The following is a 12188-nucleotide window of genomic DNA, read 5'->3' as shown; positions in this document are numbered from 1 at the left end:
CATTAATACTACTTCTCTAAACCAGACTTATGATGTATTGGACAGCCAAGAGTTTGAGGTTTTATTATAGTCATTGTACCCATTTGAAATATTAAATGGTTTCATTAGCCAGTTTGCTTCTTGAAGACAGCGTCTTCATCTTTCATGGAAGCTCATCTGCATCCAGGACAGACCTGAGTACCTACTAAGCCAACTGGAGAATGGTGGCCTAATGCACTGAAATTAACCTTCTTGTGTGTTGTGAAAATAGATTATGCAGCAAGACATAATATTCTCCTGTGTTGAGAACCAAATAAGACTTTGAAAGCTTTGTGAGATGTTAATCCTTTTTCTGGCCCAGAACATCACAAAATTACCTCCATAAAAAGTTTAGTTTTGAAAACAAATTTTACAGATGTCAAACATAACACAGATTTACAAGTCAAGTAGTGATACTAATGTGGTAAATATTAATTTGATTTTGTTTTAAGCTCTTTCACTTCATGACTTTTTATCATGCTACTCAGATTTCAATCTTATAAAGAAGTAAATAAACATATTATATATTACATGTTACAAAATATAATGTATTAACTAGCAAGATTTCATAAAGTATAATGATGTCAGCATTTAAAATACAAATATTGAAAAATATCTTTGATAATCCATTCACTTATTCATTCATCAAATATCTTCTGAGTAACTACCCTGTGATTCCTCAGTAAAGAAAATAGATATAGTTGATCTCACTATGTCCTATTAGAGTCATGGAAATTTTGTTCTAGTGGAGGACACCAAATCAGACAAGTAAACAAAACTGTAAAAATACATGCACGCATGCACACACACACACTCAGGTTCTTATAGATAATTTTTTTTAAAGGGTAAGTAATTTGATGGAGAGTAACTGCAGGCACTATTCAAATAAAGAAGTTATGAAAAGCCTTGCACAGTAGGGACTTGAATAAAAAGTGGGAACAAAATTATCTAATTTGTGGGGAAAGAGTATTTATCAGGGATCTATATTTGAAAGAGTTCTTGAGACAAGAAAATGCTTGAATTTTGCAAGAAACCAAAAGACAGCCTGTATGAACAGAGCAGAATGAACAGGAATAAAAGAGTAAAAGGAAATAAGTGAGAAACAAGGACCAAGAGCAAGTTCAGGTACGACCTCACAGCCACGGTGAGGCATTTGGATATTTTTCTAAGGTGATAGGAAACCATTGAAGAATTTGGAGCAGATGATTGGTATGATGTGATTTATATTTTTAAAGGCTCACGCAGGCTATTCATTGTGTGAGAATGGATTTTAGGTTAGGGATGTGGGGTGGGAGTTGGAGAAAGAAGGCAAAAGTGGAGGCAAAGAGACCAATTAAAAGGCTATTTTAAGTTTCAAGTGAAAGATGATAGTGGCTTGGTCTAGAGTTGGAGTAATGGAGGTAGTGAAAAGTGGTTAAATTCCAAATACATTTTGAATATAAGACAACATGATTTGCTGATGGATATGAGACAGGCTGGGACCTGGGACCCTTTGCTGCAGTGCTTGCACCTGGACAAACATCTCCTCGAGCAACAAAATACAAAACAACTATAAGGGACTAAAAACAACTGTGTGCATGTGAAGTTGGGGCAAATTATGGACAAAAAAATACAAAAAGACCAAAATAAAAACCCAACTGCCACTTCTGAAGAGCCGGGAGCATAAACTGGGTGTCGGGAGCAAAAGCAGGGTACTGTGCATGCCCCCTGCACTCAACACCACCAAAAGAGTGGGCAAAACACCTAAGCCACCCGTCTGGCCCAACCCCTGGTCACAGTCCTACCCTCACCCCATATAAGAAACCAGCTCACCCTGCCTTGGGCAGCGAGCAAGGGAATCTGTTACTTGTTTTTGCTCCTTCCTGTGGCCTCAGGAGCCCCAGTAAAGCCTTGCCTGAGTTTCTTGGCTGGCGTTTTATCAATTTCATTGATTGGGGAAGGCCAAGAACCCTGGTTGTTACAGACTGGACATAAGGTCTGTAAGAAAAAGTCAAATATTTCTTCAGGGCCTGAATAACTAGATGATTTTCTGAGATGAAAAAACTGTGGGATGGAGGAAACTTAAATGCATATTACTGAGTAAAAGAAGTCAATCTGAAAAGCTACATACTGTATGAGTCCAACTATATGACATTTAGGAAAAGGCAAAAGTATGGAGACAGTAAAAAGATAGGTTGTCTGGGGATTGGGGTGGGGGACGATGAGTAGGCAGAGCACAGACGATTTTTAGGGCAGTGAAAATACTCTGTATGATAAGCATATGTCATTATACTTTTGTCCAAACCCATAGAATGTATAACACCAAGGGTGAACCATAAAGTAAATTATAGACTTCTTATAGACTTTGAGTGATTATGATATGGCAGTGTAGATTCATCGTTGTAACAAATGTACCACTCTGGTAGGGGATTTTGATAATGGAGGAGGCTATGCATATGTAGGGGTGGCGAACAATTGGGAAATCTCTGTACCTTCCTTTTAATTTTGCTGTGAAACTAAAAGTGCCCTTAAAAAAATAAAGTCTTAATAAAAAAATTTAGATAAACATGGGATTAACCAACAGAAAGCACATTCAATAAAGATTTACTGAAAACTAAACAAAACATAAACTGTGGGAAAAGCTGGATAGCAGGGGAGTGGGGAATCAAGAGTTCAGTTTTGAACGTCTTAAATCAGAATATCCTATTAGACATCCCAAGCTGATATTGCCTGGGCAGTTGTAGACACAAACCTGGATTTCTTGGGAGGTATATGTCTTGAGTTATAAATTTGAGAAATATCTGCCTTTAGATGCTAGAGGTTGGACACTTGGTGAGATAATCTACTGAGTGAGTGTGCTTAGAGATGAGAAGGAAGCTGAATGCAGAGTTCTTGGGCACCCCGACACTAAGATGTCATGATCAGGAGCTCCGGCCAGCAGGAGAGTCTGAGAAGCCCAGGTTGGAGGAAACTCAACTGAAGAATGTGTTTCGGCCATAAGGAAGTGTGGCAAGTTCTACTGAAAGGCTGGGTGCGATGAAAACTGAAACTTGACCCCTGGATTTGGGATTATGACATTTACTGACCCTGGTAGGAGCTGTTTCAATAGTGGTGGGGATGGAAGTATGAGTACAGTGAGTTAAGGGGAAAATGGGAAATGAAAAGGAAACAGCAAATTTGACGTACTGCTATAAAATGGAACATAGAAATGTGACAGTAGCTGGAGGGGGATATAGGATTAAGGGATGTTTTCTTTTTTCATTTTTTTAAGGTAGCGACCTTATAGTATGTTTCTTTATAAGCTGATAGGAATGATTCAATAAAGGGAGGAAATTAATGAAAAAGAGAATATCTCCAAGAATAAAATTTGTGAGGCAAGAAGGGATGAGAACATGTGGATTTGCGGATGGCTCCAACTTGAGGTAGTAGTTTGGACAACTTATCCAGTATAATGGGAAAGAAAGCAAATTATATAGCTACAGATGTAGCGAGGCTGGTGATGGGAGAATGAGAGAGTTCTTCTTTGTTGTTTTTATTATTTCAGTGGAATAAAGAGCAAATTGCCATCTGGGAGAGAGGAACGGGGAGAAAGTGTGTAAGACTTGAGGAGAGAGGAGATGGTGTTAAATAGCCTTCATTCATGGAAGTGATAACTGACCAGAGAAAAGAAGCAAGATTGTAAGGTGGTGTTGAAAGCCCACTCATAGTTATAAATATAGGAGAGCAAGCCAAGACTAAAGTCTTTAACAAATGAGGGAAGTGACCAGAGCAGTAGATAATTGTACCAGGAAAGGTGTTAGGTACTATAATCTGATGGCGTGTGCTCCAGAGGAGCTGAGTTTGTTTTTGTTGTTGTTGTTTGTGTTTAAGGAGGAACAACAAAGGACCTCAAAGAGGCAGTATGGTGGATAGTTACTGAAGTCTGGGCCCAGAGTGCAGAGATATGTTCTCAAAGGATAATCATTTTAGTTAGGGCAAGAAGGTGATGAGTACATTCACAAAAGAGATGAGAATATAAAGGATTTTGTGATGATGGACACAAAGGAAGGGTCTAGGTTTCACTGAGTAGTAAGGGACTAGGTCAGACTAGAAGACGGCCAGGAAAATGTGGGGAAAGTTGTCCCAGAGAAGTGGAATGTGTTGGGAGCCATGGACTTCTGGTGGTGACTGTAAGGTAGGGTGAATACAGTCCTGGAGTCAATTAGGGATGGAGGGCAAGCAGTCCTAACTAATGCTCCTTCTTGGGAGTAAACAAGTCATAGGAAGTTTGTGGCCTGGGGGATGGGGAGAATCCAGGGGCAGTGGGAGGGGGCAGAGGAGGGTGGTGGTCGCAGGGGACCACACCCTCCAGTCTAGCTGTGGACAGTGTCTTATTTAGACTGGAGGATATAGAGGAGAAGAGAACTTAGCAGGAACATGGAGTAAATTGTTTCATTTTTTGCTGCCATTGATTTCCATTCATTCCTTTCCTTTATATTTTAGAAAGTTTCCTCTGATCATCCCAATCTAGAACTTGACAAGTTCAGTTTTCTCATTGTACTTTACCCCTGAGAACCCACAGTACAAAACAATGGTTCAGTTTCAAATTGCTTCAGTGATACATTGTTAAAGATTTCCAGCTCCCTGAATTGAATCTCATGGAATTCATGAAACTTGGGTAGACATGCATCTATACTGTGATGATATATTCTCTCCTCGCATGGACAATTTTTCCTCTCTGAACTGAATGCTTCTTTGCTTTTATGCCTGCTCATTAATGCCTACATAGTAACTCACTCCTGACAAAGTCCTATCTGCCCAAGTGTTTCACTTAACATACCCAGTTGAGGCAGAAGTGAATTTTTAAAAAAATTTTTTTAAATATTTATTTATTTATTTGTTTGTTTTTATTTTTGGTTGCGTTGGGTCTTTGTTGCTGTGTGCAGGCTTTCTCTAGTTGCAGTAAGCGGGGACTACTCTTCATTGCGGTGCACGAGTTTCTCATTTTCCTGGCTTCTCTTGTTGCGGAGCACAGGCTCTAGGCGCGCGGGCTCAGTAGCTCAGCTACTGAGCTATTTTTGTGACTAGGTTTACATTTTTGCATATTGTAACCATAATACACATGAGCACACCTATTAGCAAAAAGTATATGCATAGGAAATTCACTGTCATAGACTCTCAGGTCTATTAAATATATAAAAGGTTAGCAATTTTAACTCCATTAGATGGAGACTTGAGTTTTCTTTTTATAGCCTTACCTTGACAATGTCTAGTGATGGGGAATTTACTGTTTCTCCATGAAACACATTTTATTATCTGCCACCTCCAAAATTAACTTTACTTTTCATATACTTTGCTTCCTATAATTTCCACAAATTTATCCTTTTTTTCTGAATTTGAACCAGATAAATAAACTCATCACTTTTCCAAATGATGGCTTTTCAACCTCATACATCATTCCTCCTCCCAGGTTCTCTCCAGGCTCAGTATCTTCAGTTTGTGTGTACCATTCCCATAAGTTTTTCAAGCCCACTCATTAGTCTGTATGCTTTCCATGAACTGTCTTCCAGTTTGTCAGTTTGACACTGACTCACCACAATACTCTGGATGGTTTAACCAGCAGTGAATACAGTAGAATTAGCACTTTATAATTCTGTATATGATAATACAATATAAGGTCTAATTTTCTTTCCTTTTTTTCCCAAGCACATCACACTGTGGCTTAATTTCAACTAATATCTTCATATATTTTCCACAATTTTTCTATTCTTATAATGTTCTATATGACATATTTAATTAAAATTTCACTTTGTTAGATTTAACCCTTTTTCCAACCTACAGACACTTTAGATCTCCCTTCTGTGGGTCTCCATCTCTTCAGGACTTCTTCCTTTTACTAATTGGAGTAGTAGTTGTTTTCAATGTCCCATCCAGCCATGGATAGCTGAGCATGACAGGTTGAGATGAAAGCACGGTGGCATACCACAAATGGTACCTCAGTTACCTTACGTTGCCAGCGATTCATTCATCAATGACACAGAGATAAAATCCCCCAAACTCTTTTCTTTCTGTCAGCATAACTCATGTATTATTTTTAAATTTTCTGTAATTACCTATCTATACAAAGAATTGTATTAGGTGCTATGGGCTATTAGAGTGATTCGTGAATTGATTTATGGGATCCTACTAAATGTTATAATAGGCCCATATCTCTACCTATAATATATGTCACAATTACATAAAACTACTGGTTATGAATTTCATTTTCAATTATTTGATATATAAAGACCAAAAAATTTCAATCCAATATGCCTTTGTTGAGTATATTAATAGTTATAAATAATTTCCATTTAGATTTTATATATGTACACACATATAAGGATGAAGAAAGTTCTATCCCTGCCCTTGAGGAGCTTACAAAGGCTTTGTCAGGCCTTGGAAAATTCAGATTAATTTAATCCATTTTGTTTTCCCATCTCATGACATTAAGAAATGAAGCCAGTTTGCATTGATTTTTTTTTTATTAGCAAGCCCTTCCTGTTCCTCCTCTGTCTCTTCCTTGATGAAGTTTTGTAAATTATCAATCTGATTATGAGATTGTGGTCTACTTCCTAGAGACAGGGGTGGTCTTTTGACCACTTATCCTTGACATAACAAAAATAATCATCCATGTTATTGATTACATTGACCACATTTATTAACTGCTTATTTTGTAAGTAGTTTTCATGCATTATATCACTTAGACCATATTTCACCACTTTATCATTACCCCCATGTTATAGATAATAAAAATGAAACTCAGAATGTTCAAGTATGCCCAAGACTGTATTGCTACCAAGCAATGGAGCCAGGCATTCTAAATTTTAAAAAATATGTAAGGAAGAGCACAAGAAATGCAAAGCCATAAACCATCGCATGAACAATAAATAATTTTCCCCTCAAAAAAATTATAAGGATAATAAAGGAATCCCTGAGGAAGTTGTCTTTAGCAGACAGAAGACCAAGTATGTGCAAAATAGCATGAAGTTGTAAAGGCAGCTGGAAATCCATAGAGCATAGTTAGTACCGCACATTTCTTCTTGGCTAGAAAGCTGTCCTGACACAAGTACTCTATCTATTTCATAGACAAATTACACCTGCACCTGTAACTAATTTTTATGGATGTTGAACAGCATGGCAGAATCATCCTAAAGGGGAACCAGAATACTACTTCTTGCCCCGTGCTATAGTTACTTGCTTACAACAGTAAAATAGATTATATGAAAGTACCTGGCACAATGTCTGGAACTTAACAAGCCCTGAATGAATGTTGATTAATTCAATCATGATATTGGTGCACTGGACTTGGAAAGCATGGGCAATAGAGGATAACAGAATATCTCACAATATGAGAACATCGCACAAATACCATGCACCCACACACATACACGTGTAAAGAAATGCTTGGAAAGTAATACTTGATTCACTAAAAGTTCTTTTCAACATGTGGCAGAGCCAGCAGACATATGGGAAACCAGAAAGATGAGAAAGATTAGCCTGAGCTATAGTAATCATGATGGAAGGTTGGGAAGAAAGGGTTTTTTTTTTTTGGTACAAAATTTTTGCGGCCAGCTGTTAACTTCAAGAGGTGGTTGCACAGAATGACAAGTGTGAAAGTGATAGATTCTTTCACATAAAAAGCCAGTTAGTTTTGTGAGTGTAGGAAAATATGAACTGTGCAAAGTGGAAATGAGAGTACTTCCTTAGAGAGATTGTACATGTTAGTATTTTGTAGCCACTGACCAGATGGAAACTATCATCAGTGGCATCATTTATAGATACAAGGCATAGCAGAAAATGGGACAAGCCTGGGGTTTTTTTTTCATGTAAATTATGATACACTCCAGTTTACTTCAATGTAAAAATACATAACAGTATACTACAATGCTATTATGCGTGTGTGTGTATATATATTCTGTCCATATCTATGGTTAAATAATAGAATAGTTTTTACATGACCATGGAAACTGTTGCTATGCTGGAAGCCTGTTGACATAATTGAGTAATATTAAGAAGGACCTGTTTCCAAGGGCATTATCCCTTGAAAAGAGATCATACAATGTTCAACTAACAAAACAAAATCATCCTTGGGCACTTCCTTTGATCTTAAAACAGAACTAGAGAGGAAAGTCAAGGAATTCAGTCTCAATGAATTTTTCCATATAATTGTGAGCCTTTTATGGAGAGTTCAAAAGCTTAGTTGGTATATCAGAATTTTAAATTAGAGGATATATATGTATTTATAATTACATTGATGTTGGTGTTTTATTTGGAAAATGAACAGCCATTTTTCATAGCATCTTTAGAACCTAGTTGGGTGAAGTTGCAGGTATCTATGCATTCATGAGGAAGAGTCTTGTAGCCTGTGAATGAATGGCCACAGTAGTTACTCTGACTCCACCAGGCCGAAAGAGTGCTGGGTCCTCAGCGTGGTGGGAGGAAGGCTGAAGACTTGCATGGGGTACCAATGATGGGCAATAAGTGCCCAGTGCCTAAAAGAGCCGCTTGGATAGTGTCAGAAGGACTTGACACTGACTGGGTTATCCAGACGTGCAGGTGCAGCCTCAGGAAAACATGGTGTTGAGAACTGTGATTATGGCAGGTGGCAAGTATAGTTCAAGGGTAGCCATCCTTGGCCAGCAGGATCCCTACAAAGTGAGTGCAGTAGGCACACATGCAGAACCCTTTCACGGGAAGGGGGTGGATAAGTCCTTGGCAGGATACCAGACAGAGCTTGTTGAGGGCTGATGGGAAGGAGAAATAGTTAAGTACTAGTCAGGGCAGCAATTCAGAACAGGAGAGGATCTCACTGGCAGTAGAGGTGATGGTAATGACCTGAGAAGCTCCGCAGTCTGGCTCGCCAGTGCGCATAGGGTCTGGACATCCCAGTTAATCTTAAAGCCCCTTTGGTGTAGAAAGGAAGAACCACTGTGCACTGTTGCAGTGGAGGACAAGGATATGCTGCGAACCCAAAGTTCTCTTCCTACTAGGATATTCACACTATAGAAAATTGTTACACCTTTAAAAATGTCTCTTATATTTTTGTAATATATTTCTTAAATGTGTGATCAACTCCGCCAGGTACCACAATCATTAACAAAAAGTTGCATTAGTTGATTTATATAGATATGTAGAATATTTAACTTAAAAAAATGGATCTAACATTTTCGTTTCATAGTAGCATGTGAACTGAGCGTCTGGGAGTGTGCCTTCCTTGTCTGTAGCAAAATGTCAGATACACAGGTTTGAACACCAGTGCTTCCCTCTCCCTGATGGACTCAATCTTCTGCCCAACTCTAGGATTTTCTGAATTACATTTAATAATGTAAAAATTTTAAAATATTTTTATTATACATGGCAATAGGTAGAGTTTAGTGCAGTTTGTTCAATTCACTGTTTCTTTTTTCTGTTTTTTTGTATAGTAAGAAAGAGGAAATACGTTTATTGGTTTCTCATGGCAGGTTGTGGAATAAGGTTAATGGTTCATGTGGTCAGTTTCTGCTGTGCCAACACTTTCTCAGCAAGACACTAGGTCCCAAGTGTACACAGCTTTCTCAGAGCACAGCGTACCGAGCATTTATCCAGAGATCATTAATTAAGAATCTACAGATGCTCAGCTCTGTACTACATACTGCACGAAGAATGTTGAAAATACACTCTTCCTATAAATTGGTCACAAGGGCATAAGAAATACCCAGATGCTTTCAAAAATGATTTTACTGACCCACAATAGGAAAAGCGTGGGTCTCCCATGCCCCACAGCAGTTCATGTTCTCCTGTTCCCTCCTCTGGCCTCTGTCTAACCAAAGGCGTGAATTTCAGCTCATCCTAAGTGAAGACCTGGGTTCACTCTGCAGCCGTGGATCAGTGAAACTAGCTAATTTACGTGGCAATTTGCCCTATATTCACTTTACATGGAGATCTGTCCTATAAACTGAGCCCAGTTAGTCCAATGCTCTAACCATATGCACTCAAAACCATTCATGGTTCATTCCATCCAGCATTTAGGTTCAGTCAGTGATACCACAAGCAGTGCCCTAAAACTACCTATTTGAGTAAATCAGGGAATATCCACCATTTTTCACATTCTGAGATATTGTGAGCAAGCTCTTATTTACCCATCTCACATCCTACTAGACATCCTACTAGACAAGGGTCACTCCTACCCAGCTTAAGATTTCAATAAACATTACCAGTTCAATTTAATTGTTTTGTTAAATCTGAATTAATCATGCCTCCCTAATAGGTGAAAGGAAGAGTCTTAAAAATTACCAAAAGGATCTAGGCTCACACATGACTTCCTGATTGACTAACTCTATGCTGATAAAGATGCCAGCAAAAAATTAGTCACATCAGTTCCATTCTCCAAGAAACTCAAAACCCAAGACATAATCGATGTCTCCAGTATTGTCTCACAAACATCAAGTTCAGCACTAAACCTTTAAAGAAAGCTGAAGTGACTTTTTTTTGTGGGTAAAATGTGTGTCCTTTAGGGCAGGACCAAGGGGGTGAGAAGTAACCCAGTAATTACCTGCTCTCATTTTCTTATAGCTTTCATATGATTATAAATCACTTATTATGATATTGTCTAAAATGATACAAAGGGAATAATCATAACATGAATTATGTTGATGATTTGTTACAGATATGGACAATTTTCATAAAGATTGGAGATTTTTATAATAATATTTTGAGAGAAATTGTTTTCAGCCTTTGGTAAATTTGATCATCAGGCCCTGTCACTCACCAGCAAAAGAAAAAAAAAAAATATATATATACGTGTAATACACGCATATGTATATATATTTCAAAAGCATAGAGGATCTATTTTTCTCATAATGACAATTTTTAAATTATTAAATTTCTAACTCTTTATGCCAGGGAGCCTCAGTCAACCTGTCATCTTCTTGCCTTTACTTTCCCTCTGCCTCCATCAAAAAAAGAGTTACACCAGCAGAAATTGATCTTGCTATGGATTTTGCTATGAGCTGCAACCAGCCAAGGAATTACTCTATTGTACGTGTCACTGCGAGACGTCCTGGGAGAAGTCCTACCAGGCGAGAATTACTCTGTGCAGTGACCTGTATGCATAAGGCCTGATGCAATGAAAATTACAGGCTGCCTTGATGTGGACCAGTTTATGAAAGACATCTATTATTATTTTTCAAACAACATTGCGTTCTTAGAAATGTACCTTATTGTTTCCCTTGAATAAGTTGTTTTTACTTTTTCTTCATCGGAAAACAAAGCATTCCTGCTTGTGTAAATTGTGTTCTTTCTTCATAGGAGAGCAAACTCAGCATTTAAAAATCCCTTCTAAAAAGACACAGGACTGATCTCAGATGACAAAAGTTGGAATAGATTGTTTAGAAGAAGACTTTTGAATATGAATTTTAATATATTCCAGGTACAATATGTGTCTCCATATATCAACCAAATTGTCATTACAGCAACCAAACTAAATGTGAACCCAGCCAGAACCTTTCTTGGATGGTTTTGAGATGAATCTAAAAGAAATGAAACTAAAGATTTAATGAAAGATTAAAAGAACATTTTATCAATGTAGCTAAATTTTAAAGATGGAAGAGTGTATATTTGGGGACGTTGTTGCAGCCTTTTACCTTCTGTTTTCTTGAGGCTTGAGGGATTTATCCTTGAGTTGCAATTCGGTGGAGACTTTGATTTTCCTGCTTTAAAGAATGACCTCTTCCATGCTGCCTTTGATGTATTTCTCTGCTATGAATTTGGTGATTGGACGGACGTGTAACTGAGAAACGCATGGCTAACCCTGACTGAACAGAGAAGACTGAGCCCCACTTCCTGCCGTCGGCCTGGGTTCATGCACTGTGGTCATTCACGAAGGTTAGAGGGGTTCCCCAGAGAGGAAACCAGAGCCAAGAGGGGAAAGGGTCACCAGCCAATCCAAAGAGGGAGACTCTGACTCTCTTGGGCTGAATTCTTTTTCTTTTTCCTTTCTTCAGTAGAAACAATCTAAGGTGAAGAAGACAATGATAATTAACATTATGTAGAGCATTTTACAATTGAAGCGTTTCTTTCAGCGTTTAAAGTATTGAAAGCATCAAGTCATTAAAAAGGAAATCGAAGCATGTGCTTTGATTTTAGGGATTTTAAGGAAATATTTGTCATTTTGTAACCGAGCAAGATCCTATGGG

General features: G+C 38.1%; 1 protein-coding gene and 1 long non-coding RNA gene across 4 annotated transcripts in view; one reads left to right on the top strand and one right to left on the bottom strand.

Annotated features, from left to right (window-relative positions):
* DTNA (dystrobrevin alpha) overlaps positions 1 to 12188 on the top strand; it is a 387334-nt gene that overhangs the window by 54623 nt on the left and 320523 nt on the right. The gene's annotated exons all lie outside the window — the stretch shown is intronic.
* The window catches only part of LOC309639234, a 47922-nt gene continuing 38131 nt past the window's right edge, over positions 2398 to 12188 (bottom strand). Inside the window, exon 2 of the long non-coding RNA XR_014251540.1 lies at positions 2398 to 12006. This is a non-coding gene — a long non-coding RNA (uncharacterized lncRNA). The remainder of the gene's footprint in view (positions 12007 to 12188) is intronic.

This window comes from Balaenoptera physalus (assembly GCF_965194825.1).
Source record: "Balaenoptera physalus genome assembly, chromosome: 12".
In the NCBI taxonomy this organism is placed as follows: Eukaryota; Metazoa; Chordata; class Mammalia; order Artiodactyla; family Balaenopteridae; genus Balaenoptera; species Balaenoptera physalus.
Note: the sequence above shows the minus strand (reverse complement) of the source record. Positions and strands in the feature narration are given on the sequence as shown.